At 43.5% G+C, this 12,542-nt stretch overlaps 1 pseudogene; it reads left to right on the forward strand.

Annotated features, from left to right (window-relative positions):
- Positions 1-6,154: 6,154 nt before the first annotated feature.
- LOC132491306 (large ribosomal subunit protein uL22-like) lies at positions 6,155-6,698 on the forward strand (annotated as a pseudogene).
- The last annotated feature ends 5,844 nt before the right edge of the window (positions 6,699-12,542 follow it).

Here is a 12,542-nt window from a genome sequence, read left to right on the forward strand (position 1 = left end):
TAAAATTGATAAAATTGGTGAGGATCAAAGACAATAGTCATATTCATACGCTGCTGATGACAGTGCAAAGTGGTACAAGTTTTCTGTGGGGAGGAGGAGGATTTGGCAAAATTTATCAAATGCTTTAAAAATTCACATACCCTTTAGTTCCAAAATTCCACTCTATGAATGTATTCTAAGAAAATAATGGATGTGCACAAGCATTCGACTTCAAGAACATTCAGCACAGTATTTTTTATAATAGTGAAAAAGCAGAACCTAAAAATTTTAAACAGTATCAGTTAAGCAAAATATTGTATATCCATATAAGAGAATGCCATTTTGCTATTGAAAATTACATTGAAGGGTTTTTATTATTATTATTATTGTTTCAAAGACATACTTGTAGCATATTTTGGTTAAAAAGCAGTTTACAAAAATTATGACTTTATTTTTGGTAAAAGCAAAGTGTTAAAGGTGAAAAGGTAGATAGGGTTTTGATGGTATTAAGTACTAATTGGGCCAGGGAACACAAGAATGCCTGGCTTTTGCCCTGCCAAATTTCCCTGTTTCTTTCAGTTTTCTCAAAGAAGAGAAATGCAGGGAACAAATCAAAAGAGTAAACAGAGTACCAGCTTATTAACTGGGTCAGTGCCTGAGAGGTCCGTGAGATTTCTTAGTTAAAGGTGAAGGGGGTACCTACATGGTGCTTCTGTCTCCCCACCATAGCCAAAAGCAGGGACTCTACTTAGGCAAACATATAGAGAAGAGGAAGGAAAGCCAGGCTTGCATAAGTTATTGATCTCATTGCATAGAATGAGGAGAGTCAATGAAAGTAAACTACCAAGACACCACTTTTTCATTGGTCACCAGGCCCACTAGTAAACACAGCCTAATGAATGCCATAGAATTCCATCAATAACAGTAGCAGATTTCCTTCCCTGGGGTCATGAGGCAGGGTGGGGAGGGAGGTATGCTTACAGGTCAGATGAAAGACCCAGAGCCACAAGGTCCTGCCCGCACTGCACCATTTCAGCAATCTGCTGCTGCCTACCAAATTGCTCCAAACTCAGCAGTTTATGACACGGTTCTGTGGGTTGGCCAGGCTCTGACATGCTGCTCCGCCCCGTGGGGGATAGCTGAGTTTAGTCACGCAGCTGCATTCAGCTGGGTGCTTGGCTAGTGCCAGAACCTCGCAGCTGGAATCTCACACTCCAGTCTCACTCCTCACTCCATAGTGTTACCTGAATCTCTTCGTGCATGGTGACCGGCTTTAAAGAAAAAGTGTTCTAAGAAAATAAGCCCTGTCCTGAAAAGGTACCCAGAATTCATCGTAATCAGGTATGGCAAGACACTCAGACACAGAAATGATTGTCATGAAGAAAGACGTGTATACTCAAGATCCCAGGAACAAGGGGCAGGGGGCACATTGGCTTGGTGTGTGAGAGTCAGATAAAGGAGCTGGTTGGAGGTGTGGGCTCTGGATTGGTTGGTTTATACATTAAAGTTGTTCTCACAGGGAAGTCATTTACAATCTCTAGGAATCAGAGAGCCTGGGAAGGTCAGTGTCTCCAGTATCAAGGCCCCAAATGCCAGTGCATCAAGAATACAGAGAAAAAGAAAATATAGTCCATACAAGCCCCAGTATGCAAGCTCTTGCCAAGCCTCTGCTTCCATCATGTTTGCTAAGATTCCATTGACAAAAGCCAATCACACGATCAATGCAAGAGATAATATAGGAGAGAAGTAAACAAGGGCATGGATTTGGGAGATATTACCCATTGACGGTCATCAATGTCATAGTTACTTCATGAATATTGCTGAATGAAAGGATATTTGCCAAAGTCAACACTGGTCACCCTTTGAGCCTAGAGTTATTTATTTTGTTCTTTTATTCTATTTTGTCCTTTTCACCCTATAAAATTTCTTATTTTCAACATGAACATGCATTATTTTTGTAATAAGGACAAAGCCAAAATTAATCAACTAAATAAATACTACTGTCTTAGATCAGATTCCCTAGAAGCAGAACCTAACCTGAGGATTCCTGTGCAAGTGATTTAGTGCAGCCATGAGAAAACCAACCCGAGGGAAGTGAGAAAAGCAGAAGAGGACCAGAGAAGGAGCTGAGCAAGAGTGTGATTTCAGGTGAGGTCGAGTAAGGAGCGCTACAGGATGACCAGCACCACGGAGCTGACTCACCTTGAGGCGATGTGATCAGGTGTTTGTACCTCGTTTAGTCATCGTCTGTGGCTACCCCTTGGGAAGAGGGTATAACCTCTCAGACATCTCCTGGAAATAGAAGTCCCACAGTGGAGAGCAAGTCTCTGGGGAAGAACGCAGCTTTCACCCCTTAGGAGGCAAGCTCTGAGCTGCTGGGGGATAGGTGTACCCCATCTATAAAGGGGACCACTATCATCTACTACAGCTACTCTAGCTTGTTCCACAGGGTGATCTGGATCTTCTCACATGAGTGCCTCTGAACCCCACCACACAGTCCAAATATGCCCTCTAAACAGAGAAGAGACATCAAGTATTGTATACTGATGAATGGATGTTAAGTATGTGGAACTCAGACTTTCTCTGTTATGCATATACTATGAATCCTTTATGACTTCAGGGCATGGGATTCTAGGGAGCCCACCAGGATATTATAGATAAAACATCGCTCTTTTCTCTTGGAATAGCTGTGACTCTGATGATAAGGCAGATTTTGCCAAACACTTCCCCCATAATTTTTTCCTCTGGGCTGAAATCATGCATGAGAAATTCCAAAAGAGATCAGTTTTTTCTAAAGGTTACAGGCCTAAATTATCAACTCAAGTCCATAAGTTAGAAGTCTAAAAATTCTAAAAATAGGGGTGGATAATTAGAGTGTTTTCTCAACCAAAACCACAAACTTCCCTCTGCTGCACTCAGAGAAAGCAGAAGAAACTCATCTTTCTCCCCAAGTGGAAAAATGGGAAAGAAAAATCTACCAGATGCTTTGGATTTTGTGCACTGGCAATGTATTTCCATCAACCTCATTTATTTTTGCTTGAAGTCTTATTTTCAGGCCATTACATTCAAATACTGAATCAGGCCATATCCACAAAGATGCTCTGGGAGAAGGAAATGGCCGTTTATTAGCAGGCATGCTTGTTTTCTGTTTTTTGCCATCGGTGATAACATGAAACTGAAGGAGGAAGAAGTGATGGCTGATAGAATCTTCAGTAAGCAATTTTTCTTTTTCTTTTTTTTCTTGCGGGATCTTAGTTCTGTGACCGTGCCTCCTGCAGTGGAGTCGGGGATTCTTAACCACTGGACCACCAGGGAAGTCCCTTAAGTAAGCAATTTGATGGAGGTTCCTGGAAACATGGAGCATCTGGAAGTCTCTGCTAAGTGAGGTATGGACAGAACAGAGAATTGCCTTGTCAAAAGGGCTCCAGATTCACCAAACTGAGAGATAGACAGCACTGCCATGGTCCAGGTGAGATGGAGTGTGAGGCCAAAGTATTGCCACCCAGCTTCTTCCCAAACCCCACCTGCCTTCAACAACTAACCTATATGACCAGCCAGAAAGAAAATAACTGAGGCCAGGAATTTTAAAAATTAAATTAAAAAGAAATGGGCATATAGCTATACAACTGGCTAGAAAGACAGCAAAAACTGTAATCCAGAAGTATCAATATAATGATCTTTCTAAATCGTTGTTCAACCATTGATTAAATAGAATTTTATTCTTTTCAACACAATAGGTTTTACACATTTTTAGAACTTTTTTATATACATAAAGCCACAGAAAACAAATCAATCGATTATTTTACACATGATATTTCTTGTTTGGGATTTGGACAGTTCAACTGCTTTAATTTTCTCATGGGAGATTAGCATGGAGGTACACAGTTAGCAACTAGTCTTGTTTCCAAACTTCTAGTTCTAGTTCTTTCTCAATTTCTCCCCTCTCTCTCCCTCTCTCAGTCTTTCTCCCTCTTTTCCTCCTTCCCGCTATCCTCATCTCCACTCCAATAAAAAGTTTGACAGATCCATCCGTTCCCCTTCTCACAGGGGCTCACTACAGGCCATCTGGTCGTGTGATCTATGGTCACCTCTCTAGGAGACTCTGCAGGTTAACAACAGTCCTTTGAAGAAACCAGTGGCTCTTCTCAGTCCTGGGAAGTTGAAGGAGTGAGCACCACATGCTAACACTTCCTCCCCCTGAGAAGCTGGCTTTGGAAGGAGAGGGAGATCAGCAGGGCTTCTCTGATGCTGGCCTGCAAGTGACTCCACCTGGCAGGGGTCAGGGAAAGAAAAGTCCTTGGGGGTCCTCTCCTGGGTGTTGCCCATCTTCCAGTGGCAGGACACAGCAGCTGCCAGTGGACAGAATGAAGAACACATTAGAGATTCCACTCCCAAACCAGAAGTTTCAAGCTAGCTCTAGTTACTTCACTTGGAATATATTAGGCAAAACCCCATGACATTGCCAACAGTCGACTGCTTTGACCTAAAAAAAAAGGTCAAACCGAATCTCACATGTGTCACCTAATCTATCCTGCATGACGTCTCTGAATGAAAGGAAATTGTGGCAGTAAAAGAAAACCTTTGAAGGGACTCCATTCATCACGTTGACTGCATCACTCCCATGCTCAAAAATATTCAGTGGAATCGCCATTAACCCCACGATAATGTTCACATCCATCACTGTGGCCCAAAGCCCTCTTCAAGGGCTTCAGCCCACCTATCAATAGTATTCATTCATACTTCCCAGTACCCACCCAATCTGTCTTTACCTTTCCAAACCTTTCTCTCCCTCCACCTCTTGAAGTTCAGTGTAAGTCATAAGTGTTTGCAAAGTTTCCAACTTGCCTCCACTTGTTTTACACATTCAACATAACTGTCTTCCAAAAAGCAAAGGATAACAGACAGGAGAACTATAATCAAAGCATGATGATGAACTTGACCTTCTTTTCCAGAGCTTGAATAGTTATTTGAAATTGACCTCACAAATTCAAAAGACAATTCTGAGTTTCTGTTGAAACAATAATACATTACTTGCTCTTCAACCAATAAAAGGAGAGAGATGACAGGATAAGCCTCAGTCCATGGGACTCTTCCATGGGGTTGAGGAAACTGACAGCTGTGCATCTTCCAGGACAATGCCACCCAGAATTCCTCGGAGGAAAAAATAAATGTTTTCTCAGTAGCTTAGGTGGGGGCACTCATGTTGGGTCTTCCTTCAGGAGTTCCTCAGGTGATTGAATTCACAGAAAATTGGCCTTTCTGGCACCATATTCTTCCACAAAAGTGATGGACCATCTGAATCATGAGAAGTCGGAACCCAAAGGACCCTCTTGCTAATACTCACACTTGGAGGTTACCAGGCTGGTTAGGAACTGCAAACATGTCCACTACAGAGGCCAGTGCTCTTGACTGGATCTCTTCCCAGAGATTCTACAGACCATATTTCCTTTGTCGTACTCCGACCCTGACAATGGGCATGTGGCTTATTTTCTGGGACATTGCTAATGAGAACCGTGTTTTATCAGAATTTCTACCCCTTCTTCTTTGCACCGATCTCTTCTCTTACTTTTTTCTAGTAAACACGTTTCTTTTAACTTTCAGATAGGTTGAATTGGGGGTTGATGAAAGCCTATTTTAGTTTGGGTTCCCCCAGCCACATGATTCATGCCCCCCAAGACATGGATTCGTGTGAAAGTAGTTTTTCTGGAAGGCAATGCCAACAAATACGTGCAGGGGACTGGGAAAGTGAGCTAGGTAGAAAAAGGAGCCAAAGGTTCAATGTCAATCAAGTTACCCCTGAGGGCAACTGGAGCTTACACAGCTGAGGAGGTCTGAGAGCCAGTGTAGGACACATGCTTCAGAGTTTTCTCAGCTGAGGGGTACCAGGGAACCACAATATATATACTTACCCCCTCCGTCATTGGGGGAGAGCCACTGAGGAGTGGGGGAGTGGTGAATTCCACAAATGTCCGATCATCTGGCAGGTGTGCAAAGGGAGTTTTGGGTCAGAGAGAGATGTCAGGCAAAGTAAACGCTGGCAGTTGGAAGGTAAGGGGGTGAGAAAAAAGAACTGGGGGGGAAGGGTGCTGACGGTGTCTGCTACAAAGCTAAAACTCAATTAAAGAAGAAAAGAGCTTTTTCTTTTCTGGTAAGCAGCCTGAGATGACCTCTTAAAATGGTCCACTATTCACTCGACCCCGAAAACCCCAAAGCAAGTCAAGAGGTTCAAACCTTTGTGTTCACTTTAAGAACACTCATGAAACAGCCCAGGCCATTAAGGTTATGCATATCTGAAAAACCACCAAGTATCTGAAGGGTGTCACTTTAGAAGCAATGTGTGCCATTCCATCATTACAATGGTGGAGTTGGTAGGTGTGCCCAGGTCAAACAGTGGGGCTGGGTAGAGGGTCGGTGGCCCAAAAAGAGTGCTGAATTTTTACTGCACATGCTCAAAAATGCAGAGTAATGCTGAACTTAAGGGCTTAGATGTAGATTCTCTGGCCATTGAGCACATGCAAGTGAACAGAGCCCCCAAGATGTGTCACAGAACTTACAGAGCTCATGGCCGGATCAACCCATACATAAGCTCTCCCTGCCACATTGAGATGATCCTTACTGAAAAAGAACAGATTGTTCCTAAACCAGAAGATGAGGTTGCCCAGAAGAAGAAGATATCCCAGAAGAAACTGAAGAAATAAAAACTTATGGCCCAGGAATAAATGCCACAAAAAATAAATGCAAATAAAAGTAAAAAAAAAAAAAAGAAGGGGGCTTCCCTGGTGGCGCAGTGGTTGAGAATCTGCCTGCTAATGCAGGGGACACGGGTTCGAGCCCTGGTCTGGGAGGATCCCACATGCTGCAGAGCAACTAGGGCCGTGAGCCACAACTACTGAGCCTGCGCATCTGGAGCCTGTGCTCCGCAACAAGAGAGGCCGCGATAGTGAGAGGCCTGCGCACCGCGATGAAGAGTGGCCCCCGCTTGCCACAACTAAAGAAAGCTCTTGCACAGAAACGAAGATGCAACACAGCAAAAATAAATAAATTAATTAATAAACTCCTACCCCCAACATCTTCTTAAAAAAAAAAAAAAAGAAGAAGAAGAAGAAAAGAGGCAAAGACATCAGGAAAGACAAAGTGAGAAAGATGCTAATCAGAAAAGCAGCTCTGGAGCCTGGAGCCTGTTGAGTGGGGCTGGGTCTTGATGCCAAAATATTGACCTCTGGGAGAGCTCATGCTGATCAGTATTCTCTGGGGCCTCCACCACCAGTGTCCTTGCCCCCTCAGTGAGCTACATGCAACCCCCTCCTCCCCAGGAGACCCTCCAAGACCTCTAGGTAGGTCTGGCCCAGGCTGATATGGAGTCACTGCTTTGCCCTGGGTCCCAGTGCACGTAAAGATTTGTGTGTCCCCTCCAAGAGTAGAGCCTCTGTTTCCCCCAGTCCTGTGGAGCTCTTACTCAAACCCTGCTGGCCTTCAAAGCCAAATGCTCTGGGGGCTCCTCCTCCTGATGTGAGTTCCCCAGGCTGGAGAGCCTGACATGGGGCTCAGAAGTCTCACTCCTGTGGGAGAACCTCTGTATTGCTAATTTCCAGCAAAGACCATCCATACACTACACTGAAATGTTAATTGTGGAAAAGCAAGCACTATGCTCCAAATTTCCTAGTTGAATAGTTGAGGCTCCATCCCAACCTTTTCTCAGACTTGGTTCCCCTCATTTTCCAACTCTCACCTCTTTTCTTCAGTGAGACCCATCCCCGTCCTGCCCTGGGTGCTCATGCCAGGCTCACTGTAACTGCCATGCCTTCACTCACGCTGCACAGCCTGGCTGGGGTCCTCTCCACCTCATGAAATCTCCCCACCTTTAAGATCTAACCCACACTGTCTCTGCTCGGTGAGGTCTTACCTTTGCAGATTGTTCCCTCCCTATAGATCTGTCCTTGCTGGTGCTTGTGGTGGGCAGAACGATGGCTCCAAAGAAGCCCAAGTCCTGATTCCTGCAATCTGTGAATCTCACTTGGCAAAAGGGACTTTGCAGGTGTGATTAAATTAATGCTTTTCAGTTGGGGAGATGATGTTCAATTATTCAAGTGGGTCCAGTGTAATTAAAAGGGGCCTTTAGGGCTTCCCTGGTGGCGCAGTGGCTGAGAGTCCGCCTGCCGATGCAGGGGACATGGGTTCGTGCCCCGGTCCGGGAAGATCCCACATGCTGCGGAGCGGCTGGACCCATGAGCCATGGCCTCTGAGCCTGCGCGTCCGGAGCCTGTGCTCCGCAACGGGAGAGGCCACAACAGTGAGAGACCCGTGTACCGCAAAAACAAAAAAAAAGGTGGGGGGGCCTTTAAAGATGGAAGAAGAGTCACAGCCAAAGAGAGAACCTGAGAATATGACCTTATTTGGAAACAAAGTCATGGATTAGAAATTCGGTACAGCTGGTGTCCTTATAAGAAGAGGAGGGACACACAGAGAGAATGCCATTTAATGACGGAGACAGAGATTGGAATGATGCGTGTAACAACTAAAGAATGTCAAGGATTGTCAGCAACCCTGGAAGCTAAGAGAAAGGTATGAAACAGAGCCTTCAGAGAAAGCCTGGTCTTTGCCAACACATTGATTTGGACTTCCAGCCTCCAGAATTTTTAGAGAATAACTTTCTATTGTTTAAAGCCACTCAGTTTGTGTTACGTTACTAAGAGAAGCCCTAGAAATGAATCCACTACCTCGTATAATTGTCTTGAAGATTAAATTTAACAATACATGTAAAGTTCTTAGGCCATATCCTGGCATATTGGAAGTTTCAAATGAATGTTAGGTATCATTATTGTTTCATATGTATTAGATATATTATCATTATTTTTTTCTATTTTCCTTTAGACATTTTAATTTTTTTTTATCGAAGTATAGTTGATTTAAAATATTGTGTTAGTTTCAGGTATAAAGCAAAGTGATTCAGTTATACACATTTTCTTTTCAGATTTTCTATTTTAGGTTATATCATTAGTTTTTAAAATACTAGTAGAGTGACTACAGGCACTGTTCTTTAAGCACCTCATGCATAGAGATGGCGTCTCATACCTCCTCATTGATAATAAACCTTTTTAAGTTTTTCAGTTTTAATTTCTAACATGATAGACATTGCTATATCTCACATAAACAAAAGATCTTGAGAGTCCTCAATAATTTTGAAAAGCGGTCCTGAGACCAAAATGCTTGAGAAATTCTGGAATAGGTGGTCTTGGTTATTTTTAATCATCCAGGCAGCTGGTCTTCATTCAATATATGGTTTCAAAAAAAATTGGTGGGGGCCTCCCTGGTGGCGCAAGTGGTTGAGAGTCCGCCTGCCGATGCAGGGGATACGGGTTCGTGCCCCGGTCTGGGAGGATCCCATATGCCGCGGAGCGGCTGGGCCCGTGAGCCATGGCCGCTGAGCCTGCGCGTCCGGAGCCTGCGCGTCCGGAGCCTGTGCTCCGCAACGGGGGAGGCCACAACAGTGAGAGGCCCGCATACCGCAAAAAAAAAAAAAAAAAAAAAAAAAAAAAAAAAAAAAAAAAAAAAAAAAAAAAATTGGTGGTGTGAACCCTCTGTGGGGTTGGACTTGGCCAGTGAGATTCCAGAAAAATATTTTATGTTTCTTTAATACTGGCTGGGGTAAGAAGATGCATATATTTAAGTGTGTGCCTGTGGATTTGTGTGTATATTTGTGTAAAGCAATCCCACCACTTAATGAACACACCCCAGTTGAAACTGAAGGAATGAGCAAGAATAAAAACAAAAGAAGAATCCAACTGATATACACGTCAGAGACAAGTTTAGTGGCAGGAAAGGAAGACAAGTGAAGAGAAATGATGTTGACCACAAAGAGCCCATGATCCCCACATACAAGCATATAGAGAGGTTCACTTTGAGACTTTCTCACTTCTTTCCCTCTTTTCTTGTTATTTTAGGAAGTCATCAAAGTTACTTTTAACTTTGTGTACAATCCCAGAATACAGTCAAAACTATCCAGACAGACATGTCACAGCTTAGATCATGGCAGGTTTTTCTTTCCTACCTAAAATTCTCAGATAAGAATCCAGAAAAGCTAGATGTGGTATCTGAATCAAATATTTCTCAGCAAGAAGGCAGTCTCCATAGTTTTAAAAGGGACTCCACGGTCCCCATACTGAAGTACTCATTTCTCACACCCATCTGCAGTCTTTAGGAAAAGGGGGTCCACTCAGACTTGGCCAGGCTGCCAAGGAGGCAGCTTCTGAATGCTGACCTGAATTTGCTCAGTCTACCTGAATTACACAAAGAGTCCGTAGATGCTTGTCAATAATTCAAGGCATTCAGGAGCTCATAAGTCTGAGGATGGGGACCTGGGAGTCTGGAGAGCTGCTGATGTTGAAGTTGGGAAAGGTTACATGAGGATGGACACACAGACTTGTTGAGACCCCCACTTAAGTTCCTCCAGTGGTGAGAGATCCTGCCTTTCCCAGTCAACATAGTTGGCTTATAGCATGGTCTGTCTAGGTCAAGTCCGCAATACCAGTTATAAACCTGAAGTGTATCAGCAATTCCTTGATAGTATCATAATAATTTCCTTCAGCTACCACAGGTGCTCACAGGACATGACCAGAAAGACTGAGAGTCCTTCTTTTCCAACACAAGGAGCAACACGGAGACCCAACTTTCCAACTGAATCCATGATGGAACTCAGCACACCACAGCCTTGGAAATTCTGGTGAATTCCTCCTGTTAAAATGAAGGTGTTGGGGGCTTCCCTGGTGGCGCAGTGGTTGAGACTCCGCCTGCCAATGCAGGGGACGCGGGTTCGTGCTCCGGTCCGAGAGGATCCCACATGCCGCGGAGCAGCTGTGTCCGTGAGCCATGGCCGCTGAGCCTGCACGTCCAGAGCCTGTGCTCTGCAATGGGAGAGGCCACAACAGTGAGGCCCGCATACCGCAAAAAAAAAAAAAAAAAAAAAAGGTGTTGGGCCAGATGGCCTCTGCACTCACTGATTCTATGATTTCCAGAGTCCTTGCCTCAACTCCAACAGAAATCTTTCACTTTTATTTATTCCTGTCTCCAAGACTAAAAGCTGTACATCTAATTGGCCATCATCAAACAAATTGATGAAAAGAAATATTTAATCTTATGAAATGAGAGGCAGGGCTTACCACATTAAGGCGATGCAACCCCACCATCTGAGCTCACCAGCATTTTACAGCTTGAAAGTCTCTTTCAGGTGGTGACACTCATAAACATGTCCCGTGTGAATAAGGGACGCTATGTAGGATGGCCTCCTCCTGCCCCATAAGGACTTTTTGTCTACCTACAATGTTAACAGAGTTGGTATCACTGCAAGAAAGTGGCATAGTACTCCTGTGGCTCTCCACTCCAGCTAGAAACTAATAAGCATTTAGCCAGGAAATTTGAGAACTGTCACAGAAAAGGAATACAATGATCTTTCTGACAGTAAATTGTTTTTGTAAGACCGCTTGGTTGTGAGATTGCCTGACAGGCCAGGTTGATTCTGGCTGGCCATGACCAAGAGCATTTATTCAATCTAAATGAAAGTAGATATGGATTATGAAAAAAGAGTGGGAATAGAGAACAGTAGCCAGTCAAAATAAGCCAAGATTTCTGCTAAAGGGACGCAAGATCCCTAGTTCCTGAGATCACACAAGGTCTTTCCAGTAACATGTATGGTACTGGATGATCACAAACATCCACAGTCATCTGTATACACAAAGATTAGAGTCAAGTGCACATCCTTGAATACAATTATGCACACACTGATTTATCAAAGAAGTTGTGAACCACAGGCATCTCTGGATACCGCAGGATACCGCAAACATCCAATGTCTCAAACCAGTCTGCCAACTGTATGTACCCTGTTGCCTTGGCAACAGGATGCAAGCAGGCATGGAAAAATCCTGTTGCCTCAGCAACGGGATCTCAAAAAAAAGGGGTGGAGGCCTTAAGCTGTGACTATGGCAAATGCTGTAGGTTCAAGACAGTAGGTGAGATTTTAGTCCCATTACAGTGAGAAATACGGAATTTATGCTAAGATAACAGTCATTCATCTATTAATTGACAAATATTTGTGGACTGGCCTCTATGTGCAATACACTGTGCCCTACAGAATGCAGAGATGGACAGGACATATTCTGGTATGTTCCAGCAAACAGTAATAAATATTAATGTTGAATCAATGGATGTTCTTAAGAAGGTCATAATACAGTGACCAAAGCTTACTAGGACTTGAGTGTATGTGATAAAGAAAGTGAAACTCCTGTGTGTACTACCAAATTCCACTCTACAGGATAATTTATTTGTAAATTGAAATAAAATGCTATGACACTGAATTAGAACCATTGACATATATATCAACTGAATAAGACTATAAAACCTAGACAGAAACTGGTAAAGGCCAAGCCCATTTGTAATTATCTCCCAGCAAGTAGTAATGCAGGCAGAGGATTCTAGATCACTTAGATCACTGAAAATGATTAAAGTTGGAAATTTCAAAGAAAGTACCAATTATTGAATTTTAATTTCTTTTTTCTTGACACATTTCAGAT

The sequence above is a fragment of the Mesoplodon densirostris genome, chromosome 5, assembly GCF_025265405.1.
Source record: "Mesoplodon densirostris isolate mMesDen1 chromosome 5, mMesDen1 primary haplotype, whole genome shotgun sequence".
Taxonomy (NCBI): Eukaryota; Metazoa; Chordata; class Mammalia; order Artiodactyla; family Ziphiidae; genus Mesoplodon; species Mesoplodon densirostris.